Source organism: Dromiciops gliroides, chromosome 2, assembly GCF_019393635.1.
Source record: "Dromiciops gliroides isolate mDroGli1 chromosome 2, mDroGli1.pri, whole genome shotgun sequence".
Classification (NCBI taxonomy): Eukaryota; Metazoa; Chordata; class Mammalia; order Microbiotheria; family Microbiotheriidae; genus Dromiciops; species Dromiciops gliroides.
In genome coordinates this window covers 365,503,264-365,527,833 of record NC_057862.1, presented here as the reverse complement: position 1 = coordinate 365,527,833, position 24,570 = coordinate 365,503,264, and the positions used below count along the sequence as shown (strand labels likewise).

Genomic DNA, 24,570 nt, shown 5'->3' with positions numbered 1-24,570 from the left:
CTGAGGGACTGGGCAGATGGTGGTACCCTTGATGGTCAAAGAGAAGTTGGAGGGAGTAGGTTTTTTTGTTTGTTTTGTTTTTGCAGGGGAATGAGGGTTAAGTGACTTGCCCAGGGTCACACAGCTAGTAAATGTAAAGTGTCTGAGGCCAGATTTGAACTCAGGTCATCCTGAATCCAGGGCCAGTGCTCTATCCACTGTGCCATCTAGCTGCCCTGCCAGTTGAAGTTATGTAACAGAAATTTGTAGTAGACTCACTAGGAACAGTTACATATGGTTTTCTCTATCTTTATTCAGCAGAATGTGTTTAGAAACAAAGGCTATGGTTGGTGGGAGTGATTAAAGGCTAAGGTTTGGCATGGTGCTATTATTGGCATTGGTGATATTATAAAGGGGCCAGAGACTCAAGAGAAGAAAACAGTGTAAAACTGAACTGGTTGGGGGCAGCTAGGTGGCACAGTGGACAGAGCACCGGCCCTGGATTCAAGAGGACCTGAGTTCAAATCTGGCCTCAGACACTTGACACTTACTAGCTGTGTGACCCTGGGCAAGTCACTTAACCCCAACCACCTCACCAAAAAAACAAAAAAACCCCAACTGAACTAGTTGACCAAAGGGCCATGATAGGGAAAAGAGAGAGTGGCTAGTGCAGGTATGATGCCTGGGAGAAAACTAAGGGGTTGGAGGTAATGGTGTGGATAAAGAGAAGGGTTTGGTAAAGGAAGGCCGAGGGAAAGGTGGAAAGTCAATAGATTATGATCAGATAAGGGAATTTTAGAATTCTTGAACATGGAGGTGATGTATTTGTGGGTAATGGCAAGATCAGGGGTATGACCATCTTTGCGTGTGGCTGAGCTAGGTTGAAGGAACAGGTCATGGGAAATGAATAGGTTGAAGATCTGAGTTGTTAGGATTTTTGAGGGAGAATTAATTTGTATTTTGAAGTCTCTTAGTGTGAGATCAGGAGTTATGGAGGAAGGAAAACTGTAAGCCAGGTATTGAACTCTGAGGAAGGGAGTGTCCTGGAGATCAGTAGACAACAGCTATCAGGATTTTGTTTGGGTGGTAGAGATGGATTACATGAACCTGAAAGGAGAAAAGATTATTGAGTGATGGAAATAGGAGAATCTTGAAGTGGCAGTGGGGAATGAGGAATATTCCAATTTTCCTGCCTCAACCAGTGAGTTAAGGGGAATGAGTAAAATTGCAGCCAATACTGGAAGGAATAGTTGAGGGGGACTGTGTCTTCAGGGGGGAGCCAGGTTTCAGTGATTGCTAAGAGGCAGTTTAAACCCAGGTATTTCAGAGGGCACAATAGAGAGGTAGGTGGTCTTTGGTTGGGACTTTAGGGTATAAGGACTCAGGGGAATGGGAATAAGGAATCTATAGGTGGAAGCTAGAGAATGGGATTTGCATGATGACCTATAGGGGTTCAGAATCACTGGGATATGTAGCATAAGACTAGGTATAAAAATGTTTATCACTGGGTAGAAGGTACCACTGCTCTTTCCAGAGGAGGCTGGAAATCAGGCAACAGACAAGCACAGCAGATGGAAGGCACATAGTCAGATGGTTAGATGAGAGGTCCTGTTTTACTACTACTCTTCCCTTCAGAAGTTGGAGGTTATGCAGAGATGGTGCAGAAGGAGATGGATGTCAAACCTGAATGACAAAAGATATAAGTTCTCTCCACTGACTTTTTTCTTCCCTCAAAGGACAGATTCAGCAAGAGATAGAAAGCCTGAAGTCAAAGGGAAAGTTGCTCCTATTCCTACCAGAGAGTATCCACATCTCCAGTTACAGATCAGGCAGGTAGCTGGAGGTAGAAGTTGCCTTGTGCTAGTACAGATGTAAGTCCGTGGCCCCTAGCAGTTTTCCCTCAGGGAACATGCACAAGAAGAGATGGAAAGCCTGATAAGGTCTGGGGAAGGTCTCATTCTTCTCACCTGAGGCCGTGGATAAGGCAGTAGGCAACAGGTAAAGAACCAGTGGATAAAAAGAAGTTGAAGATTTAAGAGAGATGGGATTAGATGCAATCTACTGGAGAAGATGAGAGGGGACATATAGAGAAAGACACAAATAGATACAAGACAATGTTAGGAGGAAGGCAGTAATAGTCAGGGAAACTAGGAAAAACTTTGTGTAGAAGGTTGCACTTGAACAGAGCTTTGAAGGAAACAAGAGATTCTAAGAGGTAGAGATGAGGGTCATTCCAGGTATGGGCAACAGCCTATATTATACAAAGGCATGGAACAAGAAGATGAAATGCTACAGAGAGTTCAAAAAGAATAAAGTGTGAGAAACAAGATGACTATAACAAAGCAAATTTAAAGATTATTTAAAGGAAGATGAACTGTGATAATGGAAAAACCAATGAAGGTCCTGGAGAAGAGATAATGGGAGCATCTTTCCTCCCTCCCAGCAGAGAAGTAGAAATCTACTAGGACAGAATGGTGTGTGTATATACACATAAATTATTAGATAAAGTTTATACTGGATATTTTCCCTTAATTCTTTTCCTTTGTCACAAGGAAGAGTTCAGTCTGGACAGGGTGAATGGGAAATGACTTATATAAAGGCAGAAGACATCAATAAAGAATAGTTTTGAAAACCCAACAAATACCCAGATCTTTCTCTTCATTTTTTCCCAATGGCTTAGTTTAGATTTCCAGTTAATTTTCTTGTTAAAGAAAACACAAGCATGCAAGGTAATGGGCTGGAAATAATAAAGTAAATATAATATAAAATAGGTCACTAGTAGAATAAAATAAAACCCTTTAACTATGGCAAAAAGTTTCCTTTGCTTTGGACTGCAATTTTAATAAAACAGTTAACACTGGAAGTAAGTGTTGGAGGGTTTTAAGGTATTCTCCCCTTCATAACATTCTTTTTTATCCTTATTTTTTGTATTTCTAATAAAAAAACCAAATAATACCTTTGAGCAACCCCATCCAACATCATTCCTTGGATAACAAATGCCAACAAGTAATACTAAAAGATTGGCCCTTCAAACTTTATAAAGGAATATTTGTAACAGATTACACATAATATCTATTCTATGCCAATAAGTATATTATTCAAGATGTTGTCTAGTTGTAGGAAATGCATAAAGTGCAATGAGAGAAAGCTTTATGTGGATACTAACAACTGATAATGATAATGTCAGTTCAAGTCACTTAATACAAAATTAAGAGGCAGTACACACAGCATAGCAGATGGAGCTCTGAATTTAAAGTCATGAGACCTGGATTTAAATCCTGCCTCTGACATTTACTAACTGTAATTTTGAGCAAATCACTGTACTTCCCCTTTGAGTTTCAATTTCCTCATATATGAAATTGTAAGATTAATACTTATACAATCCACCTGACAGGGTTTTTTAAAAAAAGTATTTTATTATTTTTCATTACATATAAGGATAGTTTTCAACATTTGTTTTCATAGAATTTTTTGTTTCAAATTTTTCTCCCACCCTCCCTCCCCTCCCTCGTCCCCAAGACGGAAAGCAGTCTGATATAGGTTATATATGTACAATCACATTAAACATATTTCTATATTAGTTATCTTGTGAAAGAAGAATCAGCTCACAAGAGAAAAACCTCAAAAAAGAAGGAAAAAAAAAACAGTCCAAAAGTAAAAACAGTTTGGTTCAATCTGCATTCATAATCCACAGTTCTTTTTTTTCTGGATGTTGAGAACATTTTCTATCATGAGTTCTTTGAAACTGTTTTGCACTGCTGAGAAGAGCCAAGTCTATCGCCATTGTTCATCACACAATGTTGCTGTTACTGTGTACAATGTTCTCCTGGTTCTGCTCCTTTCAGTCAGCACCAGTTCATGTAAGTCCTTCCAGGTTTTTCCGAACTCCTCCTGCTCATCGTTTCTTATAGCACAATAGTATCCCATTACATTTATATACTTATTTAGCCATTCCCCTATTGATGGGCAATTTCCAATTCTTTGCCACCACAAAGAGAGCTGCTGTAAATATTTTTTTACATGTGGGTCCTTTTCCCTTTTCTATGGTCTCTTTGGGATACAGACCTAGCAGTGGTACCACTGGGTCAAAGGGTATGAACAGTCCCATAGCCCTTTGGGCATAGTTCCAAATTGCTCTCCAGAATGGCTGGATCAGTTCACAGCTCTACCAACAATGTATTAGTGTTCCAATTTTTCCACAGCTTCTCCACCATTTATTATTTTCCTTTTTTGTCATATTAGTCAATCTGATAGGTGTGAGGTGGTACCTCAGAGTTGTTTTAATCTGAATTTCTCTTATCAATAGCACCTGACAGGGTTTTTGTGAGGTGCTTTATAAACCTTAAAAATCATCATATAGGGGCAGCTAGGTGGCGCAGTGGATAGAGCACCGGCCCTGGATTCAGGAGGACCTGAATTCAAATCCAGCCTCAGACACTTAACACTTACTAGCTGTGTGACCCTGGGTAAGTCACTTAACCCCAATTGCCCCCCCCACAAAAAATCATCATATAAAATATGATTATCATACATCTACAAAATCAAAGTTTTTGGTAAAAAGGTTCTAACTAAAATCTGAAAATTTAAGGCAAACCAAAATATAACCATTTTATACTATTGTTTGGTATACGTATCTATTTACCTTTTTTTTTTTTTTTTGGTAAGGCAACTGGGGTCACGTGACTTGCCCAGGGTCACACAGCTAGTAAGTGTTAAGTGTCTGAGGCCGGATTTGAACTCAGGTATTCCTGACTCCAGGGCCGGTGCTCGATCCACTGCGCCACCTAGCTGCCCCTTATTTACTTATAACAGAATTTATGAGGTCTTATAAGTTTAAACACAATATAGAAAATAAGGTAATTTAAGATAAAAATGGAACCGATTCTTTCACAGGAAAGCAGGAGGAGTATATGTGTTTATTTAACTAACATTCAGCTTATGATCATGTGCACCCAAGGGCTGGAGGACATACAGAATTTCTGTTAGCAAATACCTGAAATCATCCGATTACTACAGGGTGGGCCTAGAGTCATGAAGGGGTCTGATGTTTTAATAACTTTTTGAAAATTATTTTATTTCCTATTTATATTTATTTACTATATATACTGTATATGATGTTATGGTATTATACATTAAAACAAAAAATAAAGGAGTTATTAAATATTGAAACCTTTTCATGACTTCGTGACTTGGTCCACCCTATATATGGTTAAGACTTGAACAGAATGGATATAGATGGGTTTCAATCTGCACTGTGATAGACTGTGGTATATAATCATACCTATAAGATCACAGATCCTTTTTGAGTTGAGTATTTGAGACAATCAAAGGAATTTAGACCTTTTAGAAGGTGTCCTTTGTTACTTTCAAGTATATATGTTAATTAGCAAAATTGTCTTGGATTGATAAGGGGACTTGTTTTAGTGCATAAAGAATGAAAATAGTAAATCATCTATTTCTCATGTGTTTAAAAACATGTGTTTAAAAATTAAAACTTTGTTTATACTATTGGTGCAAATTCCCCTTTCCATATAAACATATTTGGGTCTCCAGTTCTAAGTTTAAAAAAGCTATTCCTTGACCTTTCTATCCCATCCTTTTTCATCTATTAATTGTTAAAACTTCTTTAAAAAATTATATGTACCCAATGCCTCTTACTATCTAACGTGTCCTAAACTTCTTACAGTTTTGCTTTTGCTACCTCTTCCCCAACCAGTCTAATGAAATGCCCCTCTGTAAAATCACCAATGACTGTCTTATCACAAAATCCAATAGACACCGCCCCCCCCCCCCCCGCCCATGGTCATCCTCGATTTTGCTTAAGTATTAAAGTTGTTGACTATCCGCTTCTTATAGGATACCTCTTCTCTCAAATTCAGAGATACAACAACATTCTCTTGATTTTCCTCCTACACCTCTCTAACCATTTCTTGTTTTCTTTATTGGCTCCTCATCCTCTTCTGGATCCCTTAATACTGATCCTGCCCCTGAATTTTAATCATTTTACAGTTAGAGAGGCAGTATGACTCTGTGGAAAGAAAGTTGGTCCAGAAGAAAGGAAGACCTGGGTTCAAATCTAATCCCTAGTATAGTGGCTGTGTCACTCTGGGCAAGTCATTCAACGTCTCAGTCCTCTAGTCTGGGCCATTTAAAAAAAATTTTTTTTTGCAGAGCAATGGGGGTTAAGTGACTTGCCCAGGGTCACACAGCCTAGTAAGTGTCAAGTGTCTGAGGCTGGATTTGAACTCAGGTACTCCTGAATCCAGGGCCAGTGCTCTATCCACTGCGCCACCTAGCTGCCCCTGGGCCATTCTCTAAGACTAAAAGTTACAAAGAAAGTACTGAGCAGCTTTACTGGCAGGAATTTCCTTGCCTGGGAGTTCCTTAATAGCAATGAAATCATAGGTGCAGCCATCATATATTTTTGGGGGGTGGGGTGGGGCAATGAGGTTTAAGTGACTTGCCCAGGGTCACACAGCCAGTGTGTCAAGTGTTTGAGGCTGAATTTGAACACAGGTCCTCATGACTCCAGGGCTGGTGCTTCATCCACTGTGCCACCTAGCTGCCCCCCATCATATTATTCTAATAGCTTATAAGCTATTAAAAGCCTTTATTTTGTCTAGGCTAGTGGTTTTCTTTTTTCTTTTCTTTTCTTTTAAAAATTTAATTTAATTAAATTAATTAATTTTTTTTTCAGGCTAGTGATTTTCTACATGGAAAACTACCACTGAGGGGTAAAGTAACTTGCCCATGATAAGAGGCAGGACTTCAACCCAGGTATTGCTGACTCCATGGCTAGTTTCTATGCACTAATTGCTTGATGCCTCATGAAAAATTATATCCATTCTAAGCTATTTATATATCCTTCTTGGGTTTCCCTTATAGAAGATCACAAACTTTCAAAGTGGTTAATTAGGGTCAGGGGTACAATTACAGAAATAAAATAGAATCTTGGATTTTCCTGAAACTAATTGTGTCCCCAAACACAAACATACTTGTAATCCAGGCCTTCTAAGCACCACACTCTGATCACTATGATAATTAGCCCTGAACTATGCCCTTAAATGTTCCAACCCCATACAACTCAATAACCAACAGATAGTTTACAAACCTAGATATGCCCCACTTTCAGAATCACTTAAAGTCAATGTGATTATTACTCTGTTACGCTTTATATAACACTGTGGGAGCACAGACAACGGTGTCATTTTGCAAGTTTGGCCATGCATTCTTCATTTCCTTAAAACTCCTTGTAACTGCTTCAACTTTCCTTTATAACAGCCATCAGTATGCCATGATCCTTCAATGTTAAAAATCAAAAGATATATAATTTTCTAACTAATCAATGGTTAATCTATCATAAGAAAAGCATACTGCAAGACAAATTTTGACATAGGCCAAGTTTTAAAGGGTTTGGGGATACTGTTCATCTCTCTCCTTTTATAGCCCTTTCCTTTCTCCATCTGCTGCCAATGGAAGGGCTACTACTGCTCCCTTGTTGGCCAGGGACTCACACTCCAAGCACCTGAACTTCTCCCTTCCCCCTCCCATCAAAACTTACCTATCTTGTGTTCTTCTCTTTGGGCTTTGCTAGGTGACTGAGTATGTGGAAAACTAATTATCTTTTTAGGATGGCTTTAAATGAATCTTCTAAAACTGTTTATCTTTTTAACAGAGGACTTTAGGAGATAGAATGCTTTGACTCAAAGGAATCAATTGCTAATAGTAGAATGACAAAACTTGATGTGTCTGCATGTCAGCAATGGAGCTATTGTTGAGGTAGAGAAGCGTATCCAGGGGTCCTTCCAAATCATTCCATACAGCATATGAGGCTGACCTGGGACCCAACTATGTCATCACTATACCAGAAACCTTTGGCTGAGGACTGTGGTTTATTTGTTTTTGTTAACCCCACAGGGTCTTGAACATTAAGTACATTACTCAGGAAGGGCTTGCCAAAAAGGGAGGAAAGGAGAGAGGGAAGAAAGCACTTCTATTTTCTGAAAATAAACATTATTAAGCAAGTAGAGGCACTGCCACATTCACTATATCAGTGTGATATTAGTGGACCTGGTGGGCTCCCTTTAAAAGTTAATAGAACAATGATGTTCATATTAAGCTTCTGATTTGCTAGGTAGAGTTAGTATCACTCATACTTCACTAAATTAGGAATTTTTGTTAATTCAGAGGGAAGGCTCAGCTGAAGCTTTCTTTACACTCTTTGAAAATAGTGATTTGTCATAATCTGTGCCTATAATGCTAAGCATAGTGCCCAGAACATAGCAGGTACTCAATAAATGTTTGTTGAATTCAATTCCTGTTTTACATGTAAGAAATCTGAGGCTTGGAGAGGTAGACTGGTTGACAGTTACACAACTGTCATATCAGAAATGGTTAATTCAGGCACGTCAATATTTTAATTGTTCCAAATTAGTGAGGTCTTATAGTATAATCTACCTGAAGCTCATGAGTAATTAAGTACAAAGAGAAGAGGCTATATTATGAGGAAAGGTACAGATCTAGAGCTTAGAAGGGGTCTCAAAATCCATCCAGTCCAACCTCCTAATTTAAAAGAAGAAGAAACTGAGACCCAGGGAGGCTAAAGGTCCCAAAGGTGATAAACAGCAGAGGAGGATTTGAGCTCAGGTCCTCAAGATCTATAGTAAGTATTCTTTTTAAAAAAGTAATTATGGGGGCAGCTAGGTGGTGCAGTGGATAGAGCACTGGCTCTGGATTCAGGAGCTCCTGAGTTCAAATCTGGCCTCAGACACTTGACACTTACTAGCTGTGTGACCCTGGGCAAGTCACTTAACCCCCACTGCCCCTCAAAAAAACAAACAAAATTAAAAAAACAAAAACAAAAAAGTAATTATGAACTTAGTCATCAACAAAAATAAACATTTCAATATACAAAGAAGACAAGAAAGGGGACTATATAAAATTATAAACTGTTATTTACTACTTTTAAAATATATTATATATATATACACATCTACTGATTTAATAAAGTAGTAACACAATTGTACTATTTCCTCTATTTTTATCTTCTGTACATTTAAAAATGTTCTGTTGATGTCTTTTACCCTCCCTGGCCTCCACCATTTTAAAGCATATCTCTCAAGGCTACCTGGTATAATGGATAGAGAGCCAGCTTTGAAATCAGACCTGGCTTCAGGTCTTACCTCTAATATAGTGCTCTTTCCACATTATTCCATGCTGCATTCACTGGGTTAAGCGTTTCTCAATGTAAAGGCCTACTGTTAATAATATCTCAAAGGTAAGTATTATGAATAACATATATATTTTGTGATTCACTTTAATACTGGGTGATTCATAGGGTATAACAAATTAAAAGCTAGATAGAATTCAGAAACTACTTAGTCCAATACCCTTATTTTATTTCTGAAGCCCAGGGAATGTGTGATTTGCCAGTACCACAAAGCTAGTAAGTAGCAGAGCTGAGTTTTGAACCCACATCACTGTCTCAAAATCCTTTGCTCTCTCCTATACCTCAATATTCAATAATGTGAAATCCCATTTAAGGCATTGTATCAAAAACATGACTTCTTTTTGATAAGACAGAATATATATATTAGAAAAAGACCCTCCACAAATTATTTCATGCCAACCGAACGATGTTTGTGTGTGTGTGTGTGTGTGTGTGTGTATGTGTGTGTGTGTGTGTGTATGTGTATATTTTATCATAATTCCATCTTCTTAGCCTGCTCCCCACAACTTACAAATTTTTCTGCCAAAATATCCTTTTAACCTGTCTGTCTATAAAAGTTCTCTATGTCCTTAACATCACAGTGGGTAGCTTTTGACTTTCATTTTGTTCAGTGTTCTGGATTACAGTAACTCCTCAATGCATAGTTTTATAAAACTTGCCCATTTAGAAAATGGTCACTTCCAGGGTTCAGAACGAGTCCTACTTTCTAGATAATTGCCATGAATTTGTAAGGTGTCAAATGCAAACTCTTAAAACTCAAGCAATATGTGCAACATGTAGCTTAAAACTCTCTATAATTCCATATTGTTCTGCCTACCCTGCTCCTGCCCAGGCCCAAACTCAGGCAAAGCCTCAGTTTAACTAAGTGCCTTTTTCCATAGCACTGTTATGGATAATCTCTCTTTTAGCTATTGAATATGCCAATTGGTGGCAATGCTTTTCTGTTCACTGAACTGGTTCATTTCTTCAAGGGAACAAACTGTTCTTCAGTGAAGCAGGAATTGGCTGTGTTTTAACAAAGATTTTTCCCCTCTGACTGTGTTTTTGCAAGAGACCCAAGTCAATTTATAGCCAAGTAACAAAAGGTCAGCAAGGTCGGTCAAGCAATGGGTGTAATTCCTGTGTGTCACAGCCAGTAAAGGAAATGGGTGGGAATGAACAGTATGAGATTTTGACCTGAAATTATTTGTGCAAAGACATTATAGTAGAATAAGTTAAGAAGCAACTTATGACTTCCAAAGTCCAGGGATCCCTTTATTCCTCAAAAAAAGTGGTCACCTTTATCGTTAGAAACTAAGATTCCTCTATGAGGTCAGGGTCCCTATTTGTTTGTTTTTTTCACCTTTGGTTCCCCCAGCACCACAATTATCTGGAACATAATAGGTATTTAATAAATGTTTGTTGAATTTCTCAGTTTCAAATAGACAGAGGATATGTTTACAGAATGATTTTTTTTTAAAGGCAGGTTTGAAACCTTCATGATGGCATAATTTATAATTTCATAAAAATAAAAACTTACAGGTACACCAGAATTTTTTTTTTGGTGAGGCAATTGGGGTTAAGTGACTTGCCTAGGGTCACACAGCCAGTAAGTGTCAAGTGTCTGAGGCCAGATTTGAACTCAGGTCTTCCTGAATCCAGGGCTGGTGCTTTATCCACTGTGCCACCTAGCTGCCCCTTCTTTTTCTTTTTCTTTTTTTTTTAGGTACACCAGAATTTAATGAGAACTTTCATTCTAGAATCTAACTCTCATCAAAAATAGCTATTTTGAACAAAATAATATTCTGGGAAGAACAGCCCTACAAAAGCAACAGTCAATCTGTTTTTAAACTGCTAGACATGTGAAAAACTAAGGTTTCATTTAGCAAAGAGAAGAACAATATAAAACGCCTACCTTTAAAACAGATATGAAAAGCTTACCTCAATAAGCTAAACAGTGGCAGACAGATTTAGAATTACTTTTAACACGCAGACCTCCAGTATTTATGCATAGGTAGCAGGAAACCAGTTAGATGTCATGAAAGACCACTTATCTCCAAATAGCTCCTTCCTACCAACTTGTTTGAGTCCCTAAAAGTCCCATAACTGGGTTAAAAAATGCTGTGAAAATGTTACCTAGGGAGGGTAACTTATTAAGCCCCAATAATGAGTTGGCTGTAACCCAGAGTAGGTACAGGAATGTAGCACTAGTCAAATTGTTTTCATGGGTAAAAGACTAGGAATAATTCATAACATGAGACTTATTCAAGTATGGAACCTCACAGTAAAGGCATACTGAAGACAGGCAGTATGATAGTACTGAAGGGAACAATTGCTTCAAAGTCATGCTTAGAGCCAGTTGCGAAATTACCAAGAATAAAAGTGACATTATTTTTAGCTGGTAGAATAACTGGAGTAAAATAACCCCCAAAGAAGTCCAAGTAAGTTCAATAGGGACCTTAATCTCACAAAAATATAACCAAACATATGTGGCAGAAAAGAAGAAACCTTAGTTTGGTGAATAAAAAGCTGGGCCGGGTGAAATATGTTAGAAGTGCTACCAAAAAAGTGGAATCATCACAATTTACAATCGGTATCACAACGATGATAGATACATGGTCCGTGTGCAATAAATGCTTCTTAAAGAGACTATAAATATTTAAGGTTTGAGGAGATGGCTTAGAAGAATAAAATAGATAAATACAACTTGAAAATTTGTTCAATTTATTTCAATTCAAAGAAATGTTTTTAAAGTCCTTATATACATTAAAGAGGCAGGGTAATATAGTGGAAAGAGAAATGTATTTGGTGCCAAGCATAGGATTTGAAACTTGGCTCAGACATTTGTAATACGCATTACCCTGGGTAAGTCATCTAACCTCTCTGTGCTAGATTCATCAATTTTAAAATGAGATAATGGCATCAGATAGTCAAAGATGACACCAAAGGGAAAATGTCAATTGTTCAAGGGGCTGTGGGAGGTTCAGAACACTAACACACAGTGAGTTGAACACTTTTCTATCCTGAAAAGCAATTTAGAATTATACCTAAAATGTTACTAAACTGTTCATACCCTTTGACCCAGCATACCACTATGAGGCTTATAGTCCAAAAAGATCATAGAGGGAAATGACCCATGTAAACAAAATTATTTATAACAGCATTTTTTTTTTTGCTTTAGCAAAGAACTAGAAACAAAGGGGGTACATATCAATTTGGGAATGGCTAAGCAAATCATGTTATATGAATGTACTGGAATATTACTGTACCATAAGAAATGATAAAAAGGATGGTTTCAGGGAAACTTGGGAAAACTTACATGAGCCGATGCAGTGTGAAATAAGTTGAACCAGGAAATAATGTATACCATAACTGCAAGACTCTAAAAACAAAAGGGGGGGGGAGATAATCAATATCCAAGCAAAGGGTGAAAAATTTAAGTATGACTGAGTCACAACTGAAGAGAAGGGTAGAGGTGGGCTTGTCTTGATAGTGAAAAAATCTCAAGTAACTTAACCTCTCAGCACACCAGGCACCTCTCTATGACTGCAAACTGCAGAATAGTTGCATTATATTGCTTTCTCACCCATCTAGACTCTTTGATCTAGCCAAAGTCCTCTTTTCTCTGTTCCTCACATAGGACACTCCATCTCCCATCTATATGCCTTTCCACTTCCCTGGAATTTGTTCTCTCACCCCTGCCTTAGAGAAGCCTCCTCTTTAAGATGCAGCTCAAGCACCACCTTCCACACGAAGTTATTCTTAACAGTCTCAATTGCTAGTGCTTTGTATTTATTTGTTATATATTTTCAAGTAAAATCCTTGAGAGTAAGGACTGATTCACTCATTGTATTTGCATCCCCAGTACTTTAGCAAAGTCCATGTTACATAGTTGTTCAATTCTGTCTGACTCTGTGACCCTGTGGACCATACTGTCCATGGGATTTTCCTGGTAAACATACTAAAGTTGTTTGCCATTTCCTCTTCCAGTGTACCTGTACATAGTAGTCACTTAGTAAATGCTCACTGAATAATTATACAGTTGCTGATCTTAATTGGTAAGGAGCATTTCGGAGCTGTGAAGATACCGGTAACAAGATTTGGCAATGATTGGATATGTGAGCTTCAAAGACACCAAGGCTGCAAACCTAGAAGCCTGGGAGATTGGCGGCTCCCTCAATAGTAATAGGAAGTTCAGAAGAGGGGAGGGTTTTTGGGGAAAAGATAATGACTTCTGATTTGCAAATGTTTAGTGTGAGATGCCCATGAGATATCCAATTTGAAATATCCAATAGGTAGTTGAAGATAAGGGATTGGAACTTAGTAGAATGACTAATTAGAACTGGATAAATAGATTTGACAATCAACTACATAGACATGATCATTGGACCCATGAGAGCTTATGAGTTCATCAAAGTAATTTTCTTTAAGCAGAGATGTAATTTCCCTAAGCAAAAAATTCCAGGGTTTTCATCTTTATTCGACGATAAATATAAACACTTTACATTTAGTCTTTAAAGGCCCATGACATCTCAGCCTCACTGGACACTTCCAGTCTCATTGGACACAGAGATTCAGCTAAACTGACCATCTCTCTGTTCCTCACACACAAGGCACTCCAACTCCCATCTTTGTGCCTTGGCAATGGATATCCCTTATGCCTGTGATGTACTCCCTCCTTGCCTTCAATTCAGTGAATTCCCCTCTCTCTTAAGATGTACCTCAGGGGGGCAGCTGGGGGCCAAGTAGATAAAGTACCGACCCTGGATTCAGGAGGACCTGAATTCAAATTCAGCCTCAGACACTTGGCATTTACTAGCTGTGTGACCCTGAGCAAGTCACTTAACCCTCACTGCCCTGCAAAAAACAAACAAAAAAAGATGTACCTCAGGTACGATCTTCTGTATGAAGCCTTTCCTGATTGCTCCCAACTAATACCTTCCCTCTCAAACCACTACATAAATATTTTGTATACATTTGTACTTATTAACTTTATTTTTATCCTGTATAGCTAGGTCACAATTAATAAGTCTGAATAATACAAAATTCAATTCAATGCAAATTATAAAATGATAACAGATCACATTTAATATGAGCCAAAATTCAATTAATGTGGCACATGCAAGCTAGCCATCTGTCTTTCTAGCCTATTGTAATGAGTGAATGTGATGTGCTGCTGCATACAATATTACCAACAGCTGTTTTTTTTAAAAGCCCCAAATAAAATGGACAAAAGAAAGAATACTTCAAATGGGAACAATGCCAACGCAGAAAATAAGAGGCTTGTTAATCTATTGGAACAAAAATTTGATATAATTGAATGGCATGATCATGGTCATACTAACTAAAATAGGACAAGATGTTGAAATGCCTGAATCTATGGTTCAGAATAGTATATGACATTAAAGTGAAATAAAAGAAAAAAGGCAAAGTCACAGCAGCTTTTTTGTGGTTTACAAACAACTACAAGATGTTAGTGATTGAAATGAAGCATCTTTCAGTTGTATGGGTTAAAGATAATAATCAAAAACACATTCCTCTGAGCAGAGCAGCCATTGAGACAAAAACTTCACATTTATTTATGAGTGGTAGAAAGAGAAAGTGACAAAATGTTTATCACATGTGTCATTTGGTTCCACTGCTTTAAAAATTGAGTTCAACTGAATTATGTTAAAACTACTGGAGAGGTATCCAGTGTAGATGAGGATATAGCAGCTAAATATCCTGATGTTTTGAAGAAAATAACTGAAGGAGAATACACTAATCAACAGATTTTTTTTAAAGTGAGGCAATTGGGGTTAAGTGACTTGCCCAGGGTCACACAGCTAGTAAGTGTTAAGTGTCTGAGGCCGGATTTGAACTCAGGTATTCCTGACTCCAGGGCCGGTGCTCGATCCACTGCGCCACCTAGCTGCCTCTGATCAACAGATTTTTAACATAGATGAAACAGGCTTAATCTGGAAAAGGATTCTTTCTAGAACTTACATTTCTGAGAAAGAAAAAGAAAACCCTAAATCTGGATTTAAGGATGGACCTAACACCTTTATTTAGGGGGTGGTAATGAAGAAAGGGATTTTAAGTGTAAATCAGTGCTTGTTTATTGGTCTTGAAATCTTCATGCTCTGTGAGGCTACAACCATCAACCACTTTCAGTTCTTTGGTGGTCAAATAAGAAAGCAAAGATGAATAAAGCTGTTTTCAAAGACTGATTTTCAAGTTATTTTAGCCTAACTGTTAAAAAGTATTACAAGGACAATAAAATCTTTTATAAAGCATTACTGACTTTCGATAATATCTTAAGTCATCCAACTATACTTGGTTCATTGTATGAGAATGAGAGCATGTAAATTTGCTGTGATGTGAAGTGAATAAAGTTTTCAGTCCTATCAGCATATATATATATATATATATATATATATATTTCACTCTGTACTTCTAAAATATCTTAAATGACAGTAACAACATTTTTGTCACATCATCTGTGTAGGCTTATCTTTAACTATGATATTCAGTAATTTTAAATTTTAAAAATTTATTTCTATATTTTATATAATTTTTAATAAAATTTAATAAGAAATACGTTTTTCTCATCCTTTGCAGCTATGATACATTAACAGATTAAAAACTTATTTTTAAATATTTTCATTGCATATTTCAATTGGGATGGAAATGATTACCATATTTTATACATAATTATAACTTCAAATGGTATGAATTTAGATAATGTGAACACTTCATGAGATTTCTGATTCATACTAATTGAGACCTTACCATATATTTAAATTTTTTTTTTTTTTTTTGCAGGGCAATGAGGGTTAAGTGACTTGCCCAGGGTCACACAGCTGGTAAGTGTCAAGTGTCTGAGGCCGGATTTGAACTCAGGTACTCCTGAATCCAGGGCCGGTGCTTTATCTACTGCGCCACCTAGCCGCCCCTTACCATATATTTTTACATAAACTTGTTGGCTCCCCCATTAGAATATATTAGAAAATAAGCTCATTGAGAATAGGGCTTGTTTCTTTCTTTGTACTTTTATCCTCAGTACCTAGCATAGAATCTGGCACATATAGTTGATCAATAAATATTTGTTGACTATCGATAGGAAATGATCAACACTGTCTAATGCTATAGCAAGCCAAAAAGGATGGGGATTAAGAAAAGGCCAGTAGATTTCAACTTTAGAGAAAGCAATTACATTTGGAAGCCAATTATTTAAATCCTTCTTTATTTTTGCAGTGTTTTGTAGTTGTATTCTTATAATTTCAGTGTGTGTCTCAGTAGATGGATACCCAGATATTTTATACACTCTATAAGTATTTCGAATTGAATTTCTCTCTCTCTCTCTTCCTGTTGGCTTTTGTTGGCTATATACAGAAGGGCTGATGAGTGTTGTGAGTCTATAGCCTTTCAAGTATAAAATGGATTAAATGGCTACTTAGGTTCTTTATCAACTCTCAAATTCTATGTTTCTATAATCCTACTACTTTACTAAAGATATTGTTTCAATTAACTTATAGGTGATTCTCGAGGATTCTTCAGGTAAACTAACATATTATCTGACAAAAGTAATAATTCTATTTCTTCTTTTCCTATGCTAATCTCTTAATTCTGGGGGGCGGATAAGTGGCACAGTGGATAAAGCACCAGTCCTGCATTCAGGAGGACCTGAATTCAAATCCAGCCTCAGACACTTAACACTTACTAGCTGTGTGACCCTGGGCAAGTCACTTAACCCTCACTGCCCCACAAAAAAAGAAAAAAGAAAAAAAGAATCTCTTAATTTTTATCTTATTGCGATAGCTAACATTTCTAGAACTGTATCAAGGAATGGTAGGAAAATGTATATCCTTGAGTTGCCCTTGCTCTTACTAGAAAGGCCTCCACTATTTTTTCCATTACAAATAATTATAGTTCTTGTTAGATACAAAACCAATTTATAAATAGGTATTTTTTTTTAAGAAAGCCTTTCTTTCAGAATTAAGAATTTACACTGATACAATAGGAAAGTAACTGATATTACAAAACTTGCAAATTCTACTGTTAATTTGTATAATCCAATCAATTCAATGAATATTTATTAAATAACATTCATTAAAATCCAAAGATCTAAAGCCAGAAGGGATCTTAAAGGCCATCTAAAGCAATCCCCTCATCTCTCACATTACAGCTGAGAAAACTGAGACCCAGGGAAATTAAGTGACTTGACCAAGGTTACACAGTGAACATTTTTGGTGGGATTTGAACTTACAACTTCTGACATGATAGCAAATATTCTTTCAACTCTAACCATGATACCTTCTTACCCTCCAGAAACTTAAATTATATTCAATACCTACTGTATGCACAGCACTGTTTAGTACTAGGAGAGACATAATGTTTAGATAACAAATGTTTGTTGGACAGCTAGGTGGCACAGTGGATTAAGTGCTGGAACTGGAGTCAGGAAGACTTGAGTTTAAATCTGGCATCAGATGATATCTGTGAGATACTGGGCAAGTCATTTAACTTGTTTGCCTCAGTTTCCTCAATTGTAAAATGGGAACAATATTAACACTTACTTGCCAGGGTTGTGATGAAGATGAAATGAGATAATATTTGTAAAGCACTTAGCACACTGCTTAGTACATAGTATATGCTAAATAAATGCTTGTTTCTTTCTTTCTAGATAAGACACAGTTCTTCATAGGTTATTAGATTTAGAGGTGGAAAGGATTTTAGGGATCACATATTCCAGACTCCTTATATATACAGGATAATTTGAAAGTTGTCTTAGAGGGAACCCTCTAGATTTAGGAAGACTAGGGAAAGTTTCTTTAAGAAAGTGGGAACCTGGGAGAGAAGATAGAAGTTTTGTTTTTTTCTGGTAGGAGCAATGAGGGTTAAGTGACTTGCCCAGGGTCACACAGCTAGGAAATGTCAAGTGTCAAGGCCAGATTTGAACTCAGGTCCTCCTGAATCCAGGGCCAGTGCTTTATCCACTGTGCCACCTAGCTGCCCCCTCAAATTCCTTATAAATGAGAAAACTGATTCCTAGAAAGAGAAGTGATCCCAAGGACACAGTGCTAGTTAAAAACAAGAGAATCAGGATTTAAACCAATGTCCTTTGGCTTCAACTCCAGTGTACTTTCTGTCTTACCATGATCAAGCACATAGTGAAGAAGGTGAATAAACCACAAAAAGAGGTAACTATATTATGTAAGCACATCAGAGGATTGTGGAAATAAATGCTATATGAGGTCGAGGGAGATAATTGTTATTAAGAGGAAGAATCAAGAAAAGGTTTACTGAGGCAGCAATTGATATGCAGAATAAAGTGCACCATATATCAGACAGAAGATGGTAAAGTAAGGAATTGTATCAACTATTTTTCCCCTCTCAATAAAGTTGTGATTCCATCATCAGTGCAGGTACTTCCTCTCAGTTGATACAAGTTACAATTTATCCATGTCTTTCCAGTGTGCAAATCTTATCTGTGTTTTCCCACAATTCTTTTGTCTGGTTCCTTAGCACATGACTGACCCATCTACTTTTCTAATCATACATTTCATAATAATATCCCTTATGCCACATCACAAATGTAGTTATATGCTAAAAGCTGCTTCCACCTAATATCCATCCTTATATTGTTTTTTGGATCATTCAAAACTTCAATTTATTAGAGACTGTGTGTAGACTGTGTGTTCCAAGATTAGTAGTCATATAGTATCATTGGAAGAACATGACTTTTAAAAAAAGATGGGCTTTGAGCAGGAGAGCAGCTTGGTATTGTTAAAGTACTACATAATTTCCTAAATGCAATCTAGCTCACTTTCTTCCTGTTTATCAATCCCAGGAACAACTCATTGTCCATCTTGTAATGTGTATCCCAAATGTAGCCTGGCCATTCAATGGTATGCCACTGTTAAGAGCTAAAATTCTAGCTAGTCTGTCTAAAATATCTAATGAGTGGTTGCCAATAAATTATAAGCTTTAGCAAGAGTTAGGCTTTTAAGCATTTATTAAGGAGAATAAGAATTTGGTAAAGAGAGAGAGAAAGGCCTACATTCATCTATCTATTAAAGGGAGAACACATTTCTAGCTCCCCTCTCCGCCAGAGTCCACAGGAAAGAGCGCAAGTCAGAGCGCCTCGCTCCCCCTTCTTCCTCCCACAAGCAAATGTCACTTCCTGACGCCAAAGAAAAGATGCATGGTCTTGTCCTCAAAGACCTTCACCTCATGGGCAGAGCTCTTCTACAGTAAGTCTCCAGCAGGTGGCGTCATTCCAATCGTTACACCACATACTGAACATAAGGTATTTTTCAACTATTTAGTTTTTTTCTGTATTGATTATTAGGCTACTCTTTTGAATAATTATTGGATCATTGATCTATAACTGAAAGAGATGTCAGCAGCCCTCTGGTCTAAAACACCTAATTTTGAGATGAGGATACTGAGACCCAATGAGTTTGAAGTGACTTCCCCAAAGCCACAAAGGGGGAAAAGTACCAGAAGTGAGATTGAACATAGGTTAGTTATCTCATTTCAGGGCCATTGTTCTTTCTACTATACCATCTTACCTCCTTAATTAAATTTAATTTCTCCACTATTTATAATTCTGTTTTGCAGGATCCTTCATTCCTATGTTCCTTTTTGGATTCTCAGTATTCTTTTCAAGTAGAATTCAAATAATAAAGAGTATATGCATCAAAGGACATTTTGAATTCTTTTGTAATCCTTCCATGAAACTGGTCACTTTTCTCATCCATTCACTCAGTACTAGAAAACTAGAGATATTTAGGCATATTTATGTCCATATTGACTTCTAAATTATGTGAACAACAAGATGACAGACTAGACATTCTCTTCAATCCCTACGACCTTTCAAATCTCCCCAAAACAGAAATCACGCGCCAAATATAAAGCAACTTCTACTGTTTCCATGCTCTAAGACACTCAGAATCCAAAAGAAGGCACCCCCCACCCAATTCAGGAACTGATGTTCACTGACCCAAGCTTAATCAGGGTCCCTCCCCCACCTCTCACATTGCAACAAGCCTGCACTAGCAGACCCAAGAACAACACAGACTTACAACAAAGCCCACTCCTGCCCTCTCTCATTATTTCCAGTGCTGTAAAGACCCTGGCTCCAGGCTGCAAAAATTTGCTTGAACTTCTATAGTCAGCTTGGCCATCACTCTTCAGAAGCAAAAGCTTGCTAGGGGCTGCAACCTGGAAGCACCAGTGCTACAAATCTCTGAAGTTATGGTGCTAAGGAAAGCAGGCTCTGAATTTCTAGTACTAGTAAGCCCTGAACTGCTGGTACCAGCAAGCTGGTGCTGGGCTAGAGAACTGAGGAACGGTGGGAGAGGTCACCAGGACAGGACATGTATTTGGAGAGCTGCGCAGCACGCCACCAAGCCTGAGTGAAAGAACACAGCATCCAGCTGGGGTCATTTCTGACCACCCAAAAGTCAGTTGGGGCATAAACCTATAGGTGAACAATGAATTGTTCAATATGGGAGGAGGCTGAGATGTTTTGAGATGCAGCCCCCAAGGAAACCACAATCAGAGGGCCAAGACTTAGAAAGTGAGTGATAAGAAAAATAAGTGTGTAGGGGTGTGGTGGTGGGAGGACTGAAAGTACCAAAGATTTCAAGAAGAAAAAATCTCAAACACCTTGAATACAAACAGAGAAATCAACAGGAAAAACTGTAGCAAAAGGAAATATGACCTTCAGATCTGGTAAAGGAATTCAATCACCTATAAATACAGTTTGCAAAATGAGGAAAAATGATCCAACACTTAAAGAGGCAGAAGACTGGAATCTGAAAAAAATATGGAATGACAAAAGAGAAGAGAACTGCCCAGAACTTTTGAACACAAAAAATGAAATTCCAATAGGAATTCATAGATCACCTCTAGGGGAAAAACAAAAAACCAAGGCTGCAAACCTCAAGACAAGATGCAAAGTCACAACCTAAAGATTATAGCCTCCCAGAAGAACACAAAACAAAAAATCTTAATACAAGGTAGGAGATAATGGAAGAGAACTGCCCAGAATTTCCGAACACAAAAAGTGAAATTCCAATAGAAAGAATTCACATATCACCTGGGGGTGGGGGTGGGGTGTTAAAAAACAAACAAACAACAAAAAACAAGGCTGCAAACTCCTAGACACATAGTGTTTAAATTTAACAATTTAATTCAGGAACAAGTTCTGCAAATCACCAGGAAAAAGAACTTCAGATACAAAGGATAGAGCATTTGAATAATGCAATGCTATTCTATGCCCATCAGAAAAAGGAAAGGGGTATGGAAAAATGTGTTCCAAAGAACAACGCAGTTCAGAATGTTGGTCAGGATGACCTATCCTGTAAATCTGGACTTAACCACACAGGAAAAAGATACACATTCAAAGATAAAGAGGAGTCTAAAAAACTTTTATTCTGTTTTGGTTTTTTGCAGGCCAATGAAGGTTAAGTGGCTTGCGCAGGGCCACACAGCTAGTAGGTGTCAAGTGTCTGAATCCAAATTTGAACTCAGGTCCTCCTGAGTCCAAGGCCAGTGCTTTATCCGCTGCACCACCTAGCTTCCCCGAGTCTGAAAAACTTTTGAGAAAGAAAACCAGACCTGAAGAGATTATTTAATTCTTGAACATCCTAAACAACAGAATTGCAGGAATGAATAAATGCAGAAAGCAACAGTAACAGAGTGACAACAGAAAGACCAGTAAGATGTTTTTTGTTTTTGGTGAGGCAATGGGGGTTAAGTGACTTGCCCAAGGTCACACAGCTAGTAAGTGTTAAGTGTCTGAGGTCGGATTTGAACTCAGGTCCTCCTGACTCCAGGGCTGGTGCTCTATCCACTGCGCCACCCAGCTGCCCCAAGATATTTCTTTCAAAAGGTACACAAGGTTTCACAAGGAGACCAAGGTGAAGGTGGAAATCCAGTAGAGGTAGAAGTAAAGAAGTAGACAGGGAATTTGGTAATACCCTGCCTACTTGTGAATGTTTGTATTATGGTACTACATTACAACACGGGAAGGTACATGAAAGGGGAGGAAGGAAGCAGAATAAAAGAGAGGTGTGAGTGTTGTGCCAGCATCAAATCAAGGGCTAGCAAAGATGGGAAGGTGACCTCTGTGGTCTCAAAAAGCCTCCAAGGGAGTGGGTGAAAAGGAAGGGGAAAGACTGAAAAGGGCAGGAAAGGAAGGAAGTCTTACTTTGGAGGTGGGAAGGGCTCTCCTGATGAACGCTTTTATGGGTGAAGGAAGATGGGGACCTTACACTGAATGAGCCCTGAGTGATTTTGGTGCCTCAAAAGTTTACTTGTTTTGGGAGGGGAGGAGGAGTTGGAATTCTTGGGGCAAGTGGCACCTGGAGGATTGGGAGAACATGGACACAGGGAAGAGATCTCCAAGCAAATGTAGGGAAAAAGGGGCTAATGAAACAAATCAGTGGTGGGTAGGGGTCTAAACATGGGGTGGTGTCCTCTCTGATACTTGCAATAACTGGTATTGTTCTGAGATTAAGGCACAATGGAAAAGGGGAATCCATAGGGTACGCTTTACAAGGCAGTAGCAAAAAGTGCTCAGAGGACAGGGTCTAGAATGGATACCCTAGAACCCTTGATGTATAAAGAATACAGAGAAGAGAGACCAACCAGATGATTATAAGGAACATGAATCAGATAATAAGTAAACAGAAAGAGAAGATGAATAATAAAGAAAATGAGAGAAATTCTTTTTGGAAAGGGGTGCAAAAATGAAATTAAAAAATGAATGAACAGGTGAGGGGAGGAGAAGAATAAACAGCTGAGGGGAGGAGAAGAAAGGGGAATCTATCTGACTCAGAGGGAAAAAGAGGGGGATAAATATGTAATAACATAAAAACAGGAGAGAGGAACAAAAAAAAAAATCCTAAAGGAAAAAGGTTAACAAATAAGAAGAGGGGATCAAGGTGGAAAAGAAGAGAGCCAGTGGGTACAGGGTCACCTTAAAAAAAGACTGAAGTAAAACAATTAAAGGAACAAAATACTGTATTTACAATAGGAGAGGGGAAAAATCATAACTTGAAAAACACTGAAACAAAACAAAACAAAGACATACACAAAGTAAAATTAAGGGGATAGGGAAAAATTTACTATGTATCAAGTGAATCCAATGCCATCATGCTAATCAGACAAAGTAAAAACAAACATTCAAAAATTAAGAAGGACCAAACAAAGAAACTGTATAATGCTGAAAGGAACCATAAATAAATATCGATAATAAATGTATATGCTCCAAATGCCTTAATTATCCAGATTCACAAAGGAACCCTTATCTAAGCTTCATGAAGGCATAGATAGTAACACAATAATGACAGAAGACTTCTGCAGCCCTCTATCAGCTTTGGATAAGCCTAAGAGAAAGATAAACAAAAGGATAAAAGATTAATTATTTTCTGGAGAAACTAGAGTTAAAAGCCTTATGGCATCTTCTCAATGGGACATAAAAAAAAGAATATAAGTATTTCTCTGTACCGCATGGAACTTTTACAAAAATTAGCCATGCAGTAGGGTACAGAGACATTGTAAACAAATGTAAAAAGACAGATATAGTCAATACATCCTTTGCAGGTCATAATACAATAAGAACAGAAATTGGTTTAGAGACCACAAACAAAAGATACAGATTCAAATGGAGACTTAACAGTGAAGTCTTGAATAATGAGATTAAAGAACAAATCATAGAAAGAATGAGTAATTATATAAAAGAAAATTATAATGATAAAAAACATGCCAAAATTTCTAGGATGCAGCTAAAATAGAACTCAGGGATCATACATTAATAAAACAGAAAAGGAAAACATTAATGAACTGAATATATATTTTTTAAAATTTATGAACTCAATATGCACTTTAAGAAATTTTAAAAATCAATAACAAATGTAATATAAGCATAGAAGAGAAGATTTTTTAAATTATAGGGGAAATATAGGGGGAAAATCCATTGGAATGATAAATCAAACTAAAAGCTGGTTCTCTGAAAATTGACAAACCTCAGCTAATCTGACTAAAAAGAAGAAAGCAAAAAAAGGAAATCAATAAAATAACAAAAGAGCAAGATGAAATCATAGTAAAATCAGAAGAAATAAAAAGAATAAGCAGAACATATTATGCATAGTTACATGTTAACAAAACTGAAAACATAAAAGAAATAGATGAATACCTTCAAAACATAAAATGCCCAAACTATTAGAATACAAAAGAGAGAGAGAGAGAGAGAGAGAGAGAGAGAGATCGATCTTAAATAAAAAAATAAGAAAAGAAAATAGATCTAGCTATAAAAGAACTACCAAAGGGAAAAAAACCCAAAACCTCCTGGACCTGAAGGATTTGCAGGAGAATTCTAACAAACTTAA

General features: G+C 37.5%; 1 protein-coding gene and 1 pseudogene across 3 annotated transcripts in view; both read right to left on the bottom strand.

The window, feature by feature from the left end:
- The window catches only part of ZHX3 (zinc fingers and homeoboxes 3), a 229,786-nt gene that overhangs the window by 48,028 nt on the left and 157,188 nt on the right, over positions 1–24,570 (bottom strand). Inside the window, exon 4 of one of the 3 annotated variants that reach the window (XM_043990118.1) lies at positions 12,507–12,569. The exons of the other annotated variants lie outside the window; for them this stretch is intronic. The gene's annotated coding sequence lies outside the window, so the exon portion shown is untranslated. The remainder of the gene's footprint in view (positions 1–12,506; positions 12,570–24,570) is intronic. 3 annotated transcript variants of the gene reach the window in all.
- The window catches only part of LOC122738895, a 76,680-nt pseudogene that overhangs the window by 3,951 nt on the left and 48,159 nt on the right, over positions 1–24,570 (bottom strand).